Source organism: Cannabis sativa, chromosome 7, assembly GCF_029168945.1.
Source record: "Cannabis sativa cultivar Pink pepper isolate KNU-18-1 chromosome 7, ASM2916894v1, whole genome shotgun sequence".
NCBI lineage: Eukaryota > Viridiplantae > Streptophyta > Magnoliopsida > Rosales > Cannabaceae > Cannabis > Cannabis sativa.
The window spans coordinates 26597974-26609553 of record NC_083607.1 but is presented as its reverse complement, the minus strand read 5'-3'; positions in this window follow the sequence as shown (position 1 = coordinate 26609553).

Below are 11580 nucleotides of genomic sequence, written 5' to 3'. Positions count from 1 at the left end.
CTCCTCAAAGATCTCATTCCTAAGTTCCACACTATTCGGAACACAAACCCTGGCTTTATACAAAAGCATCTCGCTGTCTGACACTGAAAAGTCTTTGGCTTGACCAGCCAACACCTCATCTCTGATCTTCACTAACTCTGGATCCGTCATCTGAGCGACTTTTATTCTTTCTAACAGGTCAGATTGCAGCGTTAAGTTGTGAAGTTGACCTACCACAAACTCAATGCTGGATCTAACCATATCCTCTGCTAGCTAAGGTGAGATCTGAACCATACTAGTCACTTGCCCGGGACCCTTTCTGCTCAGGGCATCGGCCACTACGTTGGCCTTTCTGGGGTGATAGAGGATCTCACAATCGTAATCTTTCACTAATTCCAACCAACGCCTTTGTCTCATATTTAAATCTTTCTGAGTAAAGAAATAGTTGAGACTTTTATGGTCGGTATAGATCTCACACTTTTCCCCGTAAAGGTAATGCCGCCAAATCTTCAATGCGAAAACCACCGCGGCCAACTCTAGATCATGAGTCGGGTATCGCTGTTCATAATCCTTTAACTGACGGGAGGCATAAGCGATAACCCGATCGACTTGCATCAATACACACCCCAAACCCTGTTTGGATGCGTCACAATAAACTACGAACTTCTCGCTGTCTGAAGGCAAAGCTAGCACTGGAGCAGTAATCAACCACTGTTTTAGCTCCTGGAAACTAGCTTCGCACTTATCTGACCAGATAAACCGCTGATTTTTCTTTGTAAGTTCGGTTAGGGGCATTGAAATTTTTGAAAACACTTCCACGAACCTACGGTAGTAACCAGCTAAACCCAAGAAGCTTCTGATCTCTGTCACTGTCTTCGGTCTCGGCCAATCCCTGACGGATTCGATCTTCCCGGGATCCACCTTGATCCCATCTTTGCTCACAATGTGCCCTAGGAAGGACACCTGAGATAGCCAGAACTCACATTTCTTGAACTTGGCATAAAGCTTGTGTTCCCGAAGCCGTTGCAGTACCATTTGAAGATGTAATTCATGCTCCTCTTCTGATTGAGAGTACACGAGGATGTCGTCGATAAACACAATCACACAGATATCGAGGAAATCCTTGAATACTCTATTCATCAAGTCCATGAATGCTGCAGGAGCATTGGTTAGTCCGAATGACATAACCAGAAATTCGTAATGTCCATACCTAGTGCGGAAAGCCATCTTCGGAATGTCCTCCTCTCGGATTCTCAACTGATGATAACCCGAACGAAGATCAATCTTAGAAAAGACCGTCTTCCCCTGAAGCTGATCGAACAAATCATCGATCCTAGGTAATGGATATTTATTCTTCACCGTCAGCTTGTTCAATTCCCTGTAGTCGATGCACATCCTCATAGATCCATCCTTCTTCTTGACGAATAAAACCGGGGCTCCCCAGGGTGACACACTGGGCCGAATAAACTCTATGTCAAGCAACCCTTGGAGCTGAATCTTTAATTCCTTAAGTTCAGCTGGAGCCATTCTATACGGGGCTTTGGAAACCGGTTCCACCCCTGGTGCCAAATCTATCACGAAGTCAATCTCCCGCTGAGGTGGTAACCTTGGAAGTTCTTCGGGAAAAACATCCAAAAATTCCCGAACCACTTTGATGTCCTCTGGCCGAATGGTATCTGGCCGAGTGGTGTCCACCACCACGGCCAGAAACCCTAAGCATCCGCCATGTAATAACTCTCTAGCTGACATGGCCGAAATCACCGGGATCCGGGATCCCTGAACTGAACCAACAAACACAAATGGTTCTTCACTTTCCGGTTGGAAGATCACCATCTTCCTTTTACAATCTATACTCGCCGAATATTTAGATAGGAAATCCATTCCTAAAATAATGTCGAACTCTACTAAACTCATCTCTATCAAGTCAGCACTTAACTCTCTACCATCTATCCTGATCGGCATAGACCTAATCCACCTATTGGAGATAACCAATTCTCCGCCAGGTAATATGGTTCCAAACCCTGATTCATATCTATCGTACGGTCTATCCAATTTACTAAAGACTCTGGCCGCCACATAAGAATGTGTAGCCCCAGAATCCAACAGCACTGAATATAGTTATTAATAGAAAGCTGACCTGTGACAACTGATGGGCTGGCATCTGCATCAGCCTGAGTGATGGCGAATACCCTGGCTGGAGTGGGTATCGCTGGAGCTCTCGGTGCCTCTGATCGGAGCTGGGGACAGTCCCTCTTGAAGTGTCCGGGCATGCCACAGTGAAAGCATCCCTGACCTTTGCACTCTCCCCGATGGTGCCTTTTGCAGCTAGGGCACTCGGGATAAGAGAATCGGGTCTCTGTACCACCAGGACGACTCCCTCTGTTCTGGTTCCCCCAGAACCTCTTGTTCTGACTCGAGCCACCGGAAGCAGTGGGTGTTCTCTTCCTCTGATCAATGGCCGAACCACTACTCCCCCTGCTAAAGCCTGATGCAGGAGGGGTAGGAGCCCTGCCACTCGCCGGAGTACTAGCTGACTCCGCCATACACCCAACTGCGACCTCAGCTCGCAGTGCCTTCTCCACCATCTGAGCATAGGTGGTGCTGTCGTACGTGGTGATCATCAAATCGTGCTTGATCTTCGCATTTAACCCGTCCAGATACTTCTCTTTCTTGCTGAAGTCGGTCGGCACAATTCCCGAGGCTAACCTCGCCAACCGATCAAACTGAGTAGTATACTCAGTGATGCTCATATTCTCACGCTGGGTCAGGTGAGCGAACTCTTTCCTCTTGGCGCTTTTGACCGCCTCATTGTAGTACTTCGCGTTGAAGAGTTCCTGGAACCTTTCCCAAGTCATGGTGGTGACGTCGTGAATCTGAGACACCATGTCCCACCAGACCAGAGCGTCCTCCTGGAACTGGAAAGTGGCGCACACCACTCTGTCATTACCGGTGACACCCATGAAGTTCAGGATCTTGGTAATCACCGTCAGCCACTGCTCGGCTTTCATTACGTCTGGACCTCCCAAGAAAACCGGAGGTGCTTGCTTCCGGAACCGCTCGTACAAAGGTTCCAATCTATTGGCCGCCACCACTATCTCGGCCTGGGCAGCAAGGGCGGGTGCCACTGGAACTACGGGCACTGGAACTGCAGGAGCACCCTGCTGTCTCAACCTCTGAATCTCGAGGTCTTGTTCTTCAATCCGGGCTTGCATTTCCGCAAACCAAACCTCCCAATTCTGGGCTCCCTGATCGACAGGGGGAGCCTGGGCAGCCTGTGGCGGGTTCTCATCACCCCGACCACGAGCCCTGCCTCGGGGACCTCTACCTCGGCCCCTAACAAGTGGGGGAAACTGAGCTCCCTGACCTTGATTCGACCCCACTGAGTTGCCCTGACTCCTGGTAGTCCGCCTGGCGTCCATCTGATTAGAACCGCCTGCGAAACCAAGAGTTTACATATCAGGTCGTATTCAAGGAGAGCTTACTAATGCCGCTTAATTTGGAAATTAAAAACGAAACATGCGCCTATTCTACTATCGGGCTACTAACATGCTTCCTAACAGGCTTGTCTTTTTCATAAATAAATAAATAAACTACTAAAGCAATAAAGGCTTACTGAACCGTGAAACGAGCTAACTACTGATGATGATTGTACATGTCGTGACGATCTTCGGAAGACAACCTGGCGGCTCTGATACCAAATTGTAACACCCTAACTAACATAGGCGTATTACGTGATTTTTAAACATGTTCTGCAGCTCGTTGCTAATCAACGAGGTTTATGGAAAACGTGATTAATTAAAATTTTTGCTTTTTAATTAAACTTATAAAATAATATTACAAAAGACTCGGGATCCCGATTCAAAATCATTTACAAAAAGATTTACTGTTTATACAAAATAATTGTCACCTAGCGACTAGTTACAAAATCAGCCTCGCTGTCCCGATGATCGTACGCTCCAGGCCTAACCGCCCCGACATGTACAATCTTCACAAGCTCGTTCAAGGTCCATCAGCTTTAGCCTTGCCTTTACCTACACATAAACGTAGAACTGTGAGTCGACACACTCAGTAAGAAAAGCATAATAATACTCATACATAATCCCGGTCATGATCAGACGCCCATACCCCTGATCATAACCCTAACTACCGTGTCCAACACGATACTGAGTCCCACTGCTGCCGTGTCCAACACGGTACTGAGTCACTACTATCGTGTCCAACACGGTACTGAGTTCTAAACGTTCATAGGGACAGTACTATTGACACGTAACAGCCTGATCGGTCGAACCGGTCATACTCCGGCTGCTGGTCATACTCCAGCCTGTACCAACGTGTTACTATATCCACCTCATCGGTCGAACCGGTCATACTCCGGCTGCTGGTCATACTCCAGCCTGTAACGATGGGATACGTCAATAGTACGGAACCACCAACCAAGTGTCAGCATGATCGGTCGAACCGCTCATACTCCGGCTGCTGGTCATACTCCAGCCTGTACCGACGTGACAGGGTTGGATGGTTCGAAGCCAACATACATAACTAATGTAATCTAAAAGGCTTCCTACATGCACGCTAAACATGTAATCTACATATGCATATTGTTATACTAATCTTACCTGGATTCTGAATTCAAGTGTGCCGGTCAACCTGACTGGAACTGTAACTGCGTGGCGGATTACAGGCTCCTAAACCATAAAAATCACAACCGGAATTCCGGTTCCTCGCAGGCAGCAAACTCAAAAATTCATAACTTTCACAAATCGACTCAAAATCAATTCAAACCTTCCAGACCTATTCCATATGACCCAAAGAACATTTCTAAGGCACCAAAACCACCCAGATTGCACCAAAGCAAAAAGTACCATTAAAGCTCAAGCTTTGAGTTCTAAACTCAAACTTGAGTAAAATCACCTAACATGCATTCAAACCAACTCAAATCCTCTTAAACAAGCATATTATAACCTCTGAAAACAACTAAAAACATCAACAACATTACAACAACAGATTATACAACATTTCCTTCAAAAATCACATTTTTGAGCTAGAAACTCCAAAGTTGAAACAAAGTAATTTACATGCATTTCTAACAACTTAATTAACTTCAAATTAACATGCTTACATCTCAGAAATTAACAACCAATTCACAGCAGCAACAATATCCAACAATCATGCATGCATCAACTATTTTCATCATATTTTTCCAAGAAATAAAGGAAGAAAATTAGGAAACACATACCACAATAAAGAGTTCACAATTTTATGTTGAATCTAGCTTGAAAATTGATGAAAATCCCAGCCCTAGAATCCCATGCAACCAGCTGAAAAGAGAGAGGGTAAAGAGAGAGAGTTTCTTTGAAATTTCTATTTTTTTTGACTAAGTGTAGAAAATGAAAAGAAAATGACTTTTAAGGCAAAATACACTTAATTTCAGCCAAAACATAATTAAAATAAACATTTATTTTCAATTACTAAAATCACTAAAGACAAAATACTAATGGGGCAAAAAGACCATTTTGCCCCTCCACACTAAAACCACATAAATAACACTAAAGGGGTATTTTTTGGAAATTCTAAATTCCCGGCCATTCCCGACATTCCCAATGTCTAATAAACCGTCCCAAACTACTAACATACTAAGTTGTGATTTCTACTGAGCCAAACACCGAGTTCCAAAATACCGGGCACCGGAAATGCAAAATATGAAAACTACTACATGACATAAAAATGCATTTCTGAATTCCATAAATAACAGCATAATAAATTATTTAAATAGCTATAAATAATTTTCATAATTAATCATAATTAACTGCTAATTTCCAAATTAAACTAAGCGGGCTTTACATGAGCCTTCCCCACTTTCTATACCTAGCCGAAACCCTCTATTCTTCTTTTCCCTTCATCAATTTCGACCCTAGTGAAAGAGTAAGTGCCCACTGTTGGAAATTATTTTACCAGGATCTTAGATCTACTCACAAGTATGTTTATTAACACCCTAAATATGAACTTTCTAAAACGATGAAATAAACACATATAAAGTTTAAGAAACCTTACATTGGGTGCAGCGGAATTAAATGACTCCTTCCGTTCAGATATCTAGCCCTTGATTCCTTTCTGTAGCAGAACATTATCAATATCTGAACCTGGATCTCTTTCTCTGAATCTTTGATGCTGAAACCTCCTTCTTGCTGAAAGTCTTTCTTCACGATCTTCCTCACTATGATTGAGGTATCACTTGCTGTGTGTGGGCACTACTCATACACTAAGGATTTCGAAATTCAAGAGGAATAGAGAGAAGAAGTGGCAGCTAAAGATAGGGAGAGAGAAAGGCTCAGGTTTTTCTCTGAAGGAAAAATAGAAAATTTAAGTGTAATTTTCCTGAAGCCTTCACTATCTATTTATAGCATTCCACTAGGGTTAGGCTTGAATTATTTGGCATTAAAATAATGAAAATATCAGTTTAAATTGCCTACAAAAGTGGCTGGCCATGCTTAGTGGATTTGGGCCTCACTTTTTGAAATTTTGCAGTTTTACCTTTACTGCATCTAATTTTCTCAAAAACGCCAATTTTCTAATTCAACCATTTAAATGCCAATTCTAACTATTTAATAACTATAAATAATTATTAAATAATATTGTCATTTATCATATTTATTAATTGAACCATACAAAGTATCATAATTAACAAATATGCCCCTAAAACTCTTTCTTTACAATTTCGCCCTTACTTAGTGAAAAATTCACAAATAGACATAGTCTAATTTGAGAATTATAATTGATTAATCAAAACCAATTATATGAGTCTTACGAGCAATATTATCTCAACTAGTGCGGGGACCATGGGTCTATATAACCGAGCTTCCAATAAGTAGATCAAGAATTTAGCACTAAAATTCACTAACTTATTAATTCTTCGTTGAATCCACGCATAGAACTTAGAATTGCACTCTCAGTATATAGAATGCTCTATATGTTCCACCATATAGACACATCATTAGTTATCCATTGTTATAATCCTAATGTGATCAATGATCCTCTATATGAATGATCTACACTGTAAAGGGATTAGATTACCGTAACACCCTACAATGTATTTTATCCTTAAAACACTTGACCCCGTATAAATGATATTTCAGCTTATGTGAAATGAGTACTCCACCATTTATGTTCGTTTGGTCAATCTCGAAGGAGATCATCCTTTGCTTACTATTCGCCAGATAGAAGCTATAGATTCCATGTTTATGCTAGCGCTCCCACTCAATTGCACTACCGTGTTCCCAAAATGTACGTATCACCCTGACCTAAAAGTAGGCTTAACTAACAAATCAAAGAACACGAATAGCCTTTCAAGATTGAGCCTAATCATAACAGGATTAAGAACATTTGATCTAGGATCAACTAGGCGATATTGACTTGAATAGATATTACGGTAAGTTTAATAAATCTAAGTCAAAGTTCAATATCGGTCCCTTCCGATGCATACTCCATGCATCCAACCTCAACTTTACTTTAACCAATGCTCTGGAAGGAACATAGCATTTCTCCAAATGCAAGTAAACTCTGTTGTAGATTATCATATCAGTAAAACCCTATGTCTGATAAATCTAGGAAACTTTATTCACATAGTCATGTTTACTTTCCAATGTGTTGACGGCACAATAAACAGGATCAAGTATGTGAAAAGGGTTTCAGATGAATTCATACATTATGTACGTATAATCATGAAAGAAATCATGTGAACCATGCAACATTAAATGTTATTTCTGATCTATATTAATAAGTAAATCTGATTATATTGAAATGGGTTTTATTTAGGGCATAAAACCCAACACCCACACACAGCAAGCAGTAACTCAATCATAGATTGGAAGACTGTGAACGATCAAACTTGAAGAAGAAGGAAATTCGGGCTCAGATCTTGATTATACTCTGCTACAGAAAGGATACAAGTGTTAGAGATCTGAGTGGAAGGAGACATTAATTCCGCTGCATCAATGTAAGGTTTTCTTAACTTTATATGTGTTTAATTTATCGTTTTAGAAAGTTCATATTTAGGCTGTTTAAACAACATACTTGTGATTAGATCTAAGATCCTAGTAAAATAAATTTCCAACACGAAGTCTATAGTTTCGGATAAGGATCCAAAGTTCACCTCCAAGTTTTGGCAGAGTTTGCAACAAGCAATGGGTACAAAACTGAAATTCAGTACAGCATTCCATCCTCAGACAGATGGTCAGTCCGAAAGGTCAATTCAGATATTGGAGGACATGTTACGAGCCCGTGTCATGGATTTTGAAGGCTCTTGGAATAAATACCTACCGTTGATAGAATTTTCTTACAACAACAGTTATCAGAGTACGATAGGGATGGCTCCCTATGAACTGTTATACGGTAGGAAGAGTAGATCTCCCATCCACTGGGATGAGACAGGGGAGAGGAAGTACTTAGGTCCGGAGTTAGTGCAGCGGAGCAATGAGGCAATAGAGAAAATCAAAGCTAGAATGCTTGCCTCACAGAGTAGACAGAAAAGTTACGCAGATCCGAAACGCAGAGATGTTGAGTTCCAAGTAGGGGACCATGTGTTTTTACGAGTGTCTCCAATGAAGGGGATCAAACGTTTCGGGAAAAGAGGCAAGTTATGCCCTAGATTTACAGGACCTTTCAAGATTCTCGAGAAGATAGGTCAAGTGGCATACCGGTTAGCATTGCCTCCAACTTTATCAGCAGTTCACAACGTATTCCATGTCTCGATGTTCAGAAAATACGTTTCAGATTCCTCTCATATACTCAGTTCTGAGAGCCTTGAACTGCAGCCAGATATGTCTTACGAAGAACAGCCAGTGTAGATCCTGGATAGAAAGGATAAAGTCCTTCGGAATAAGACCATAGCATTGGTCAAGGTTCTCTGGAGAAACAGCAAGGTGGAGGAAGCCACCTGGGAACTAGAGTCAGATATGAGAGCTCAATATCCAGAGTTATTCAAGTTAGATTTCGGGGACGAAATCCTTTTAAGGGGGGAATAGTTGTAAAGACCGCTTAGTTTAATTTGGAAATTAGCAGTTAATCATGTTTAATTATGAAAATTATTATTGAATTTTGAGATGCATTTTATGTCATTTAGTAGTTTTCATAATTTTGCATTTCCGGTGCCCGGTAACATGGAACTCGGTGTTTGGCTCAGTAAAATCACAACTTAGTATGCTAGTAGTTTGGGACGGTTTATTAGACATTGGGAATGTCGGGAATGGCCCGGAATTTATAATTTCCTAAAATACCCCTTTAGTGTTATTTTTGTGATTTTATTGTGAAGGGGCAAAATGGTCATTTTGCCCCATTGTTAGTTTGTCTTTTTGTGGCTTAATAATTGAAAAATATATATTTATTTAGTTATTATTTTGCCTAAAGTAAAATGAGTTAAGTAACATTTAAATTTCATTTTCTTTTCAAACTTAGGAAAAATAGAAAAAATTTCAAAGCTCTCTCTCTCTCTCTCTCTCTCTCTCTCTCTCTCTCTCTCTCTCTCTCTCTCTCTCTCTCTCTCTCTCTCTCTCTCTCTCTCTCTCTCTCTCTCTCTCTCTCTCTCTCTCTCTCTCTCTCTTTTCGGCCACTTCTTGAGCAGCTGGTTTTGGTGTGTTTCTTCTTCATTTCCACCAAGATTCATCTTTTGAGGTGCTTAAACTTTTGGTATTTTCCCTTGTAGCTTGTCTTAGTGTTTTCTTGTGTTTTAAGGAAAAATTAGTGAATTGCATGCTTGATTTTGATGTGTTCTTGTTGCTGTATGTTGTGGTTAATTTCTTAAGTTTATTCTAGATTATTTGTGTTGATTTGAGCTGCTGGTAATGCATGATTAGTGGTGTGGTTTAAGGTTATGGATTTTCTATGTAAAAGTTTAGTTTTCAATGAGAAAATTGGAATTTCGGTGGCTGTAGTTGTTGCATGAGTTAGGTTTTAGTTTCTACAGTTTTTATATGCTTGAATATGAGTTTTTAATCAGGGTTTGATGCATGTTTTGTTGCTTGGTCAAGTTTTGAGTTTTAGAACTCAATCTTTGACCTTTAATGGTGAAATGAGTTTCTGTGTGTGAAGCTCGGTTTTGTTGCTTTAGAAATGTTCTAGTGGATATATAGAACAGGTTTGGAAGGTTTGAGTTTAATTGGATTTGATTTGGTGAAGTTGTGAATTTTTGAATTCTGCCTGCGAGGAACCGGAATTTCGGTTGTGCATCCAGAATTCCAGATGGGTTTTGAAAATTCCCAGAACCGGAATTCCGGTTGGACAACCGGTCTGCCGGTTGGGTGATTTTCAGAAACCCTAGTTTTCCTCGTTTTTATGTTATTTGGGGTATTGCCATGCTTTTTATCGATAGGGAAAATTTTAGTTCCTAGTTTAAGTCCTCGGGAAGTGATTTAGCGTATCACTTATAGTGTTGTGATTTTTATGGTTTAGGAGCCTGTAATCCGCCGCGTAGATAGTTCCAGTCAGGTTGACCGACACACCTGAATTCGGAATTGAGGTAAGATTAGTATAACAATATGCATATGTAGATTACATGTTTAGCGTGCATGTTAGGAAGCCTGTTAGATTACATTAGATATGTATGTTGTCTTCGAACCATCCGACTGTGTCACATCGGTATAGGCTAGAGTATGACTAGCAGCTGGAGTATGACTAGTATGACCGAGTATAGGCTGACACTGTATCACATCGGCACAGGCTAGAGTATGACTAGCAGGTGGAGTATGACCAGTGTGCCGAGTATAGGATGATACTTAGGTTGGTGGTTTCGAACTATTTGACGTATCACATCGGTACAGGCTAGAGTATGACTAGCAGCTGGAGTATGACCAGTTTGACCGAGTATAGGTTGATACTGTAACACATCGGTACAGGCTAGAGTATGACTAGCAGCTGGAGTATGACCAGTTCGACCGAGTATAGGCTGTTACTTGTCAATAGTACCGTCCCTATGAACGTTCAGGACTCAGTATCGTGTTGGACACGGCAGTTAGGGTTATGGTCAAGGGTATGGGCGTATGATCATGACCGGGATTTATGTATGATTATTATTATGCTTTTCTTACTGAGTTTGTCAACTCACAGTGCTATGTTTATGTGTAGGTAAGGGCAAGGCTAAGGCTGATGGACCGTGAGAGCGAGCCGGTGAAGATTGTACATGTCGGGGCAGTTAGGCCTGGAGCGTACGATCATCGGGACAGCAAGGCTATTTTTGTAATTAGTCGTTAGGCGACAAGTATTTTATATAGACAATAAACTTTTGTAAATAGTTTTGTAATCGGGATCCCGAGTATTTTGTATAAATATTTTATAAGTTTAATTAAAAAGCAAAAATTTTAATTAATCACGTTTTCCATAAACCTCGTTGATTAGCAATGAGCTGCACAGTATGTTTAAAAATCACGTAATACGCCTATGCTAGTTAGGGTGTTACAGTGCATCTTTAAGTTCTTGTGGCAGCATCGAGACAATGATTAGGTTAGCTAGTTTTTGTGTAATCATCTCTATACCACTTCTTTGGAGTTCTTGTTGTAGTGGCATTTCTATTTGTGCCAGTATTGCCAAGCTGGCATAACTCCGTCTACTTAG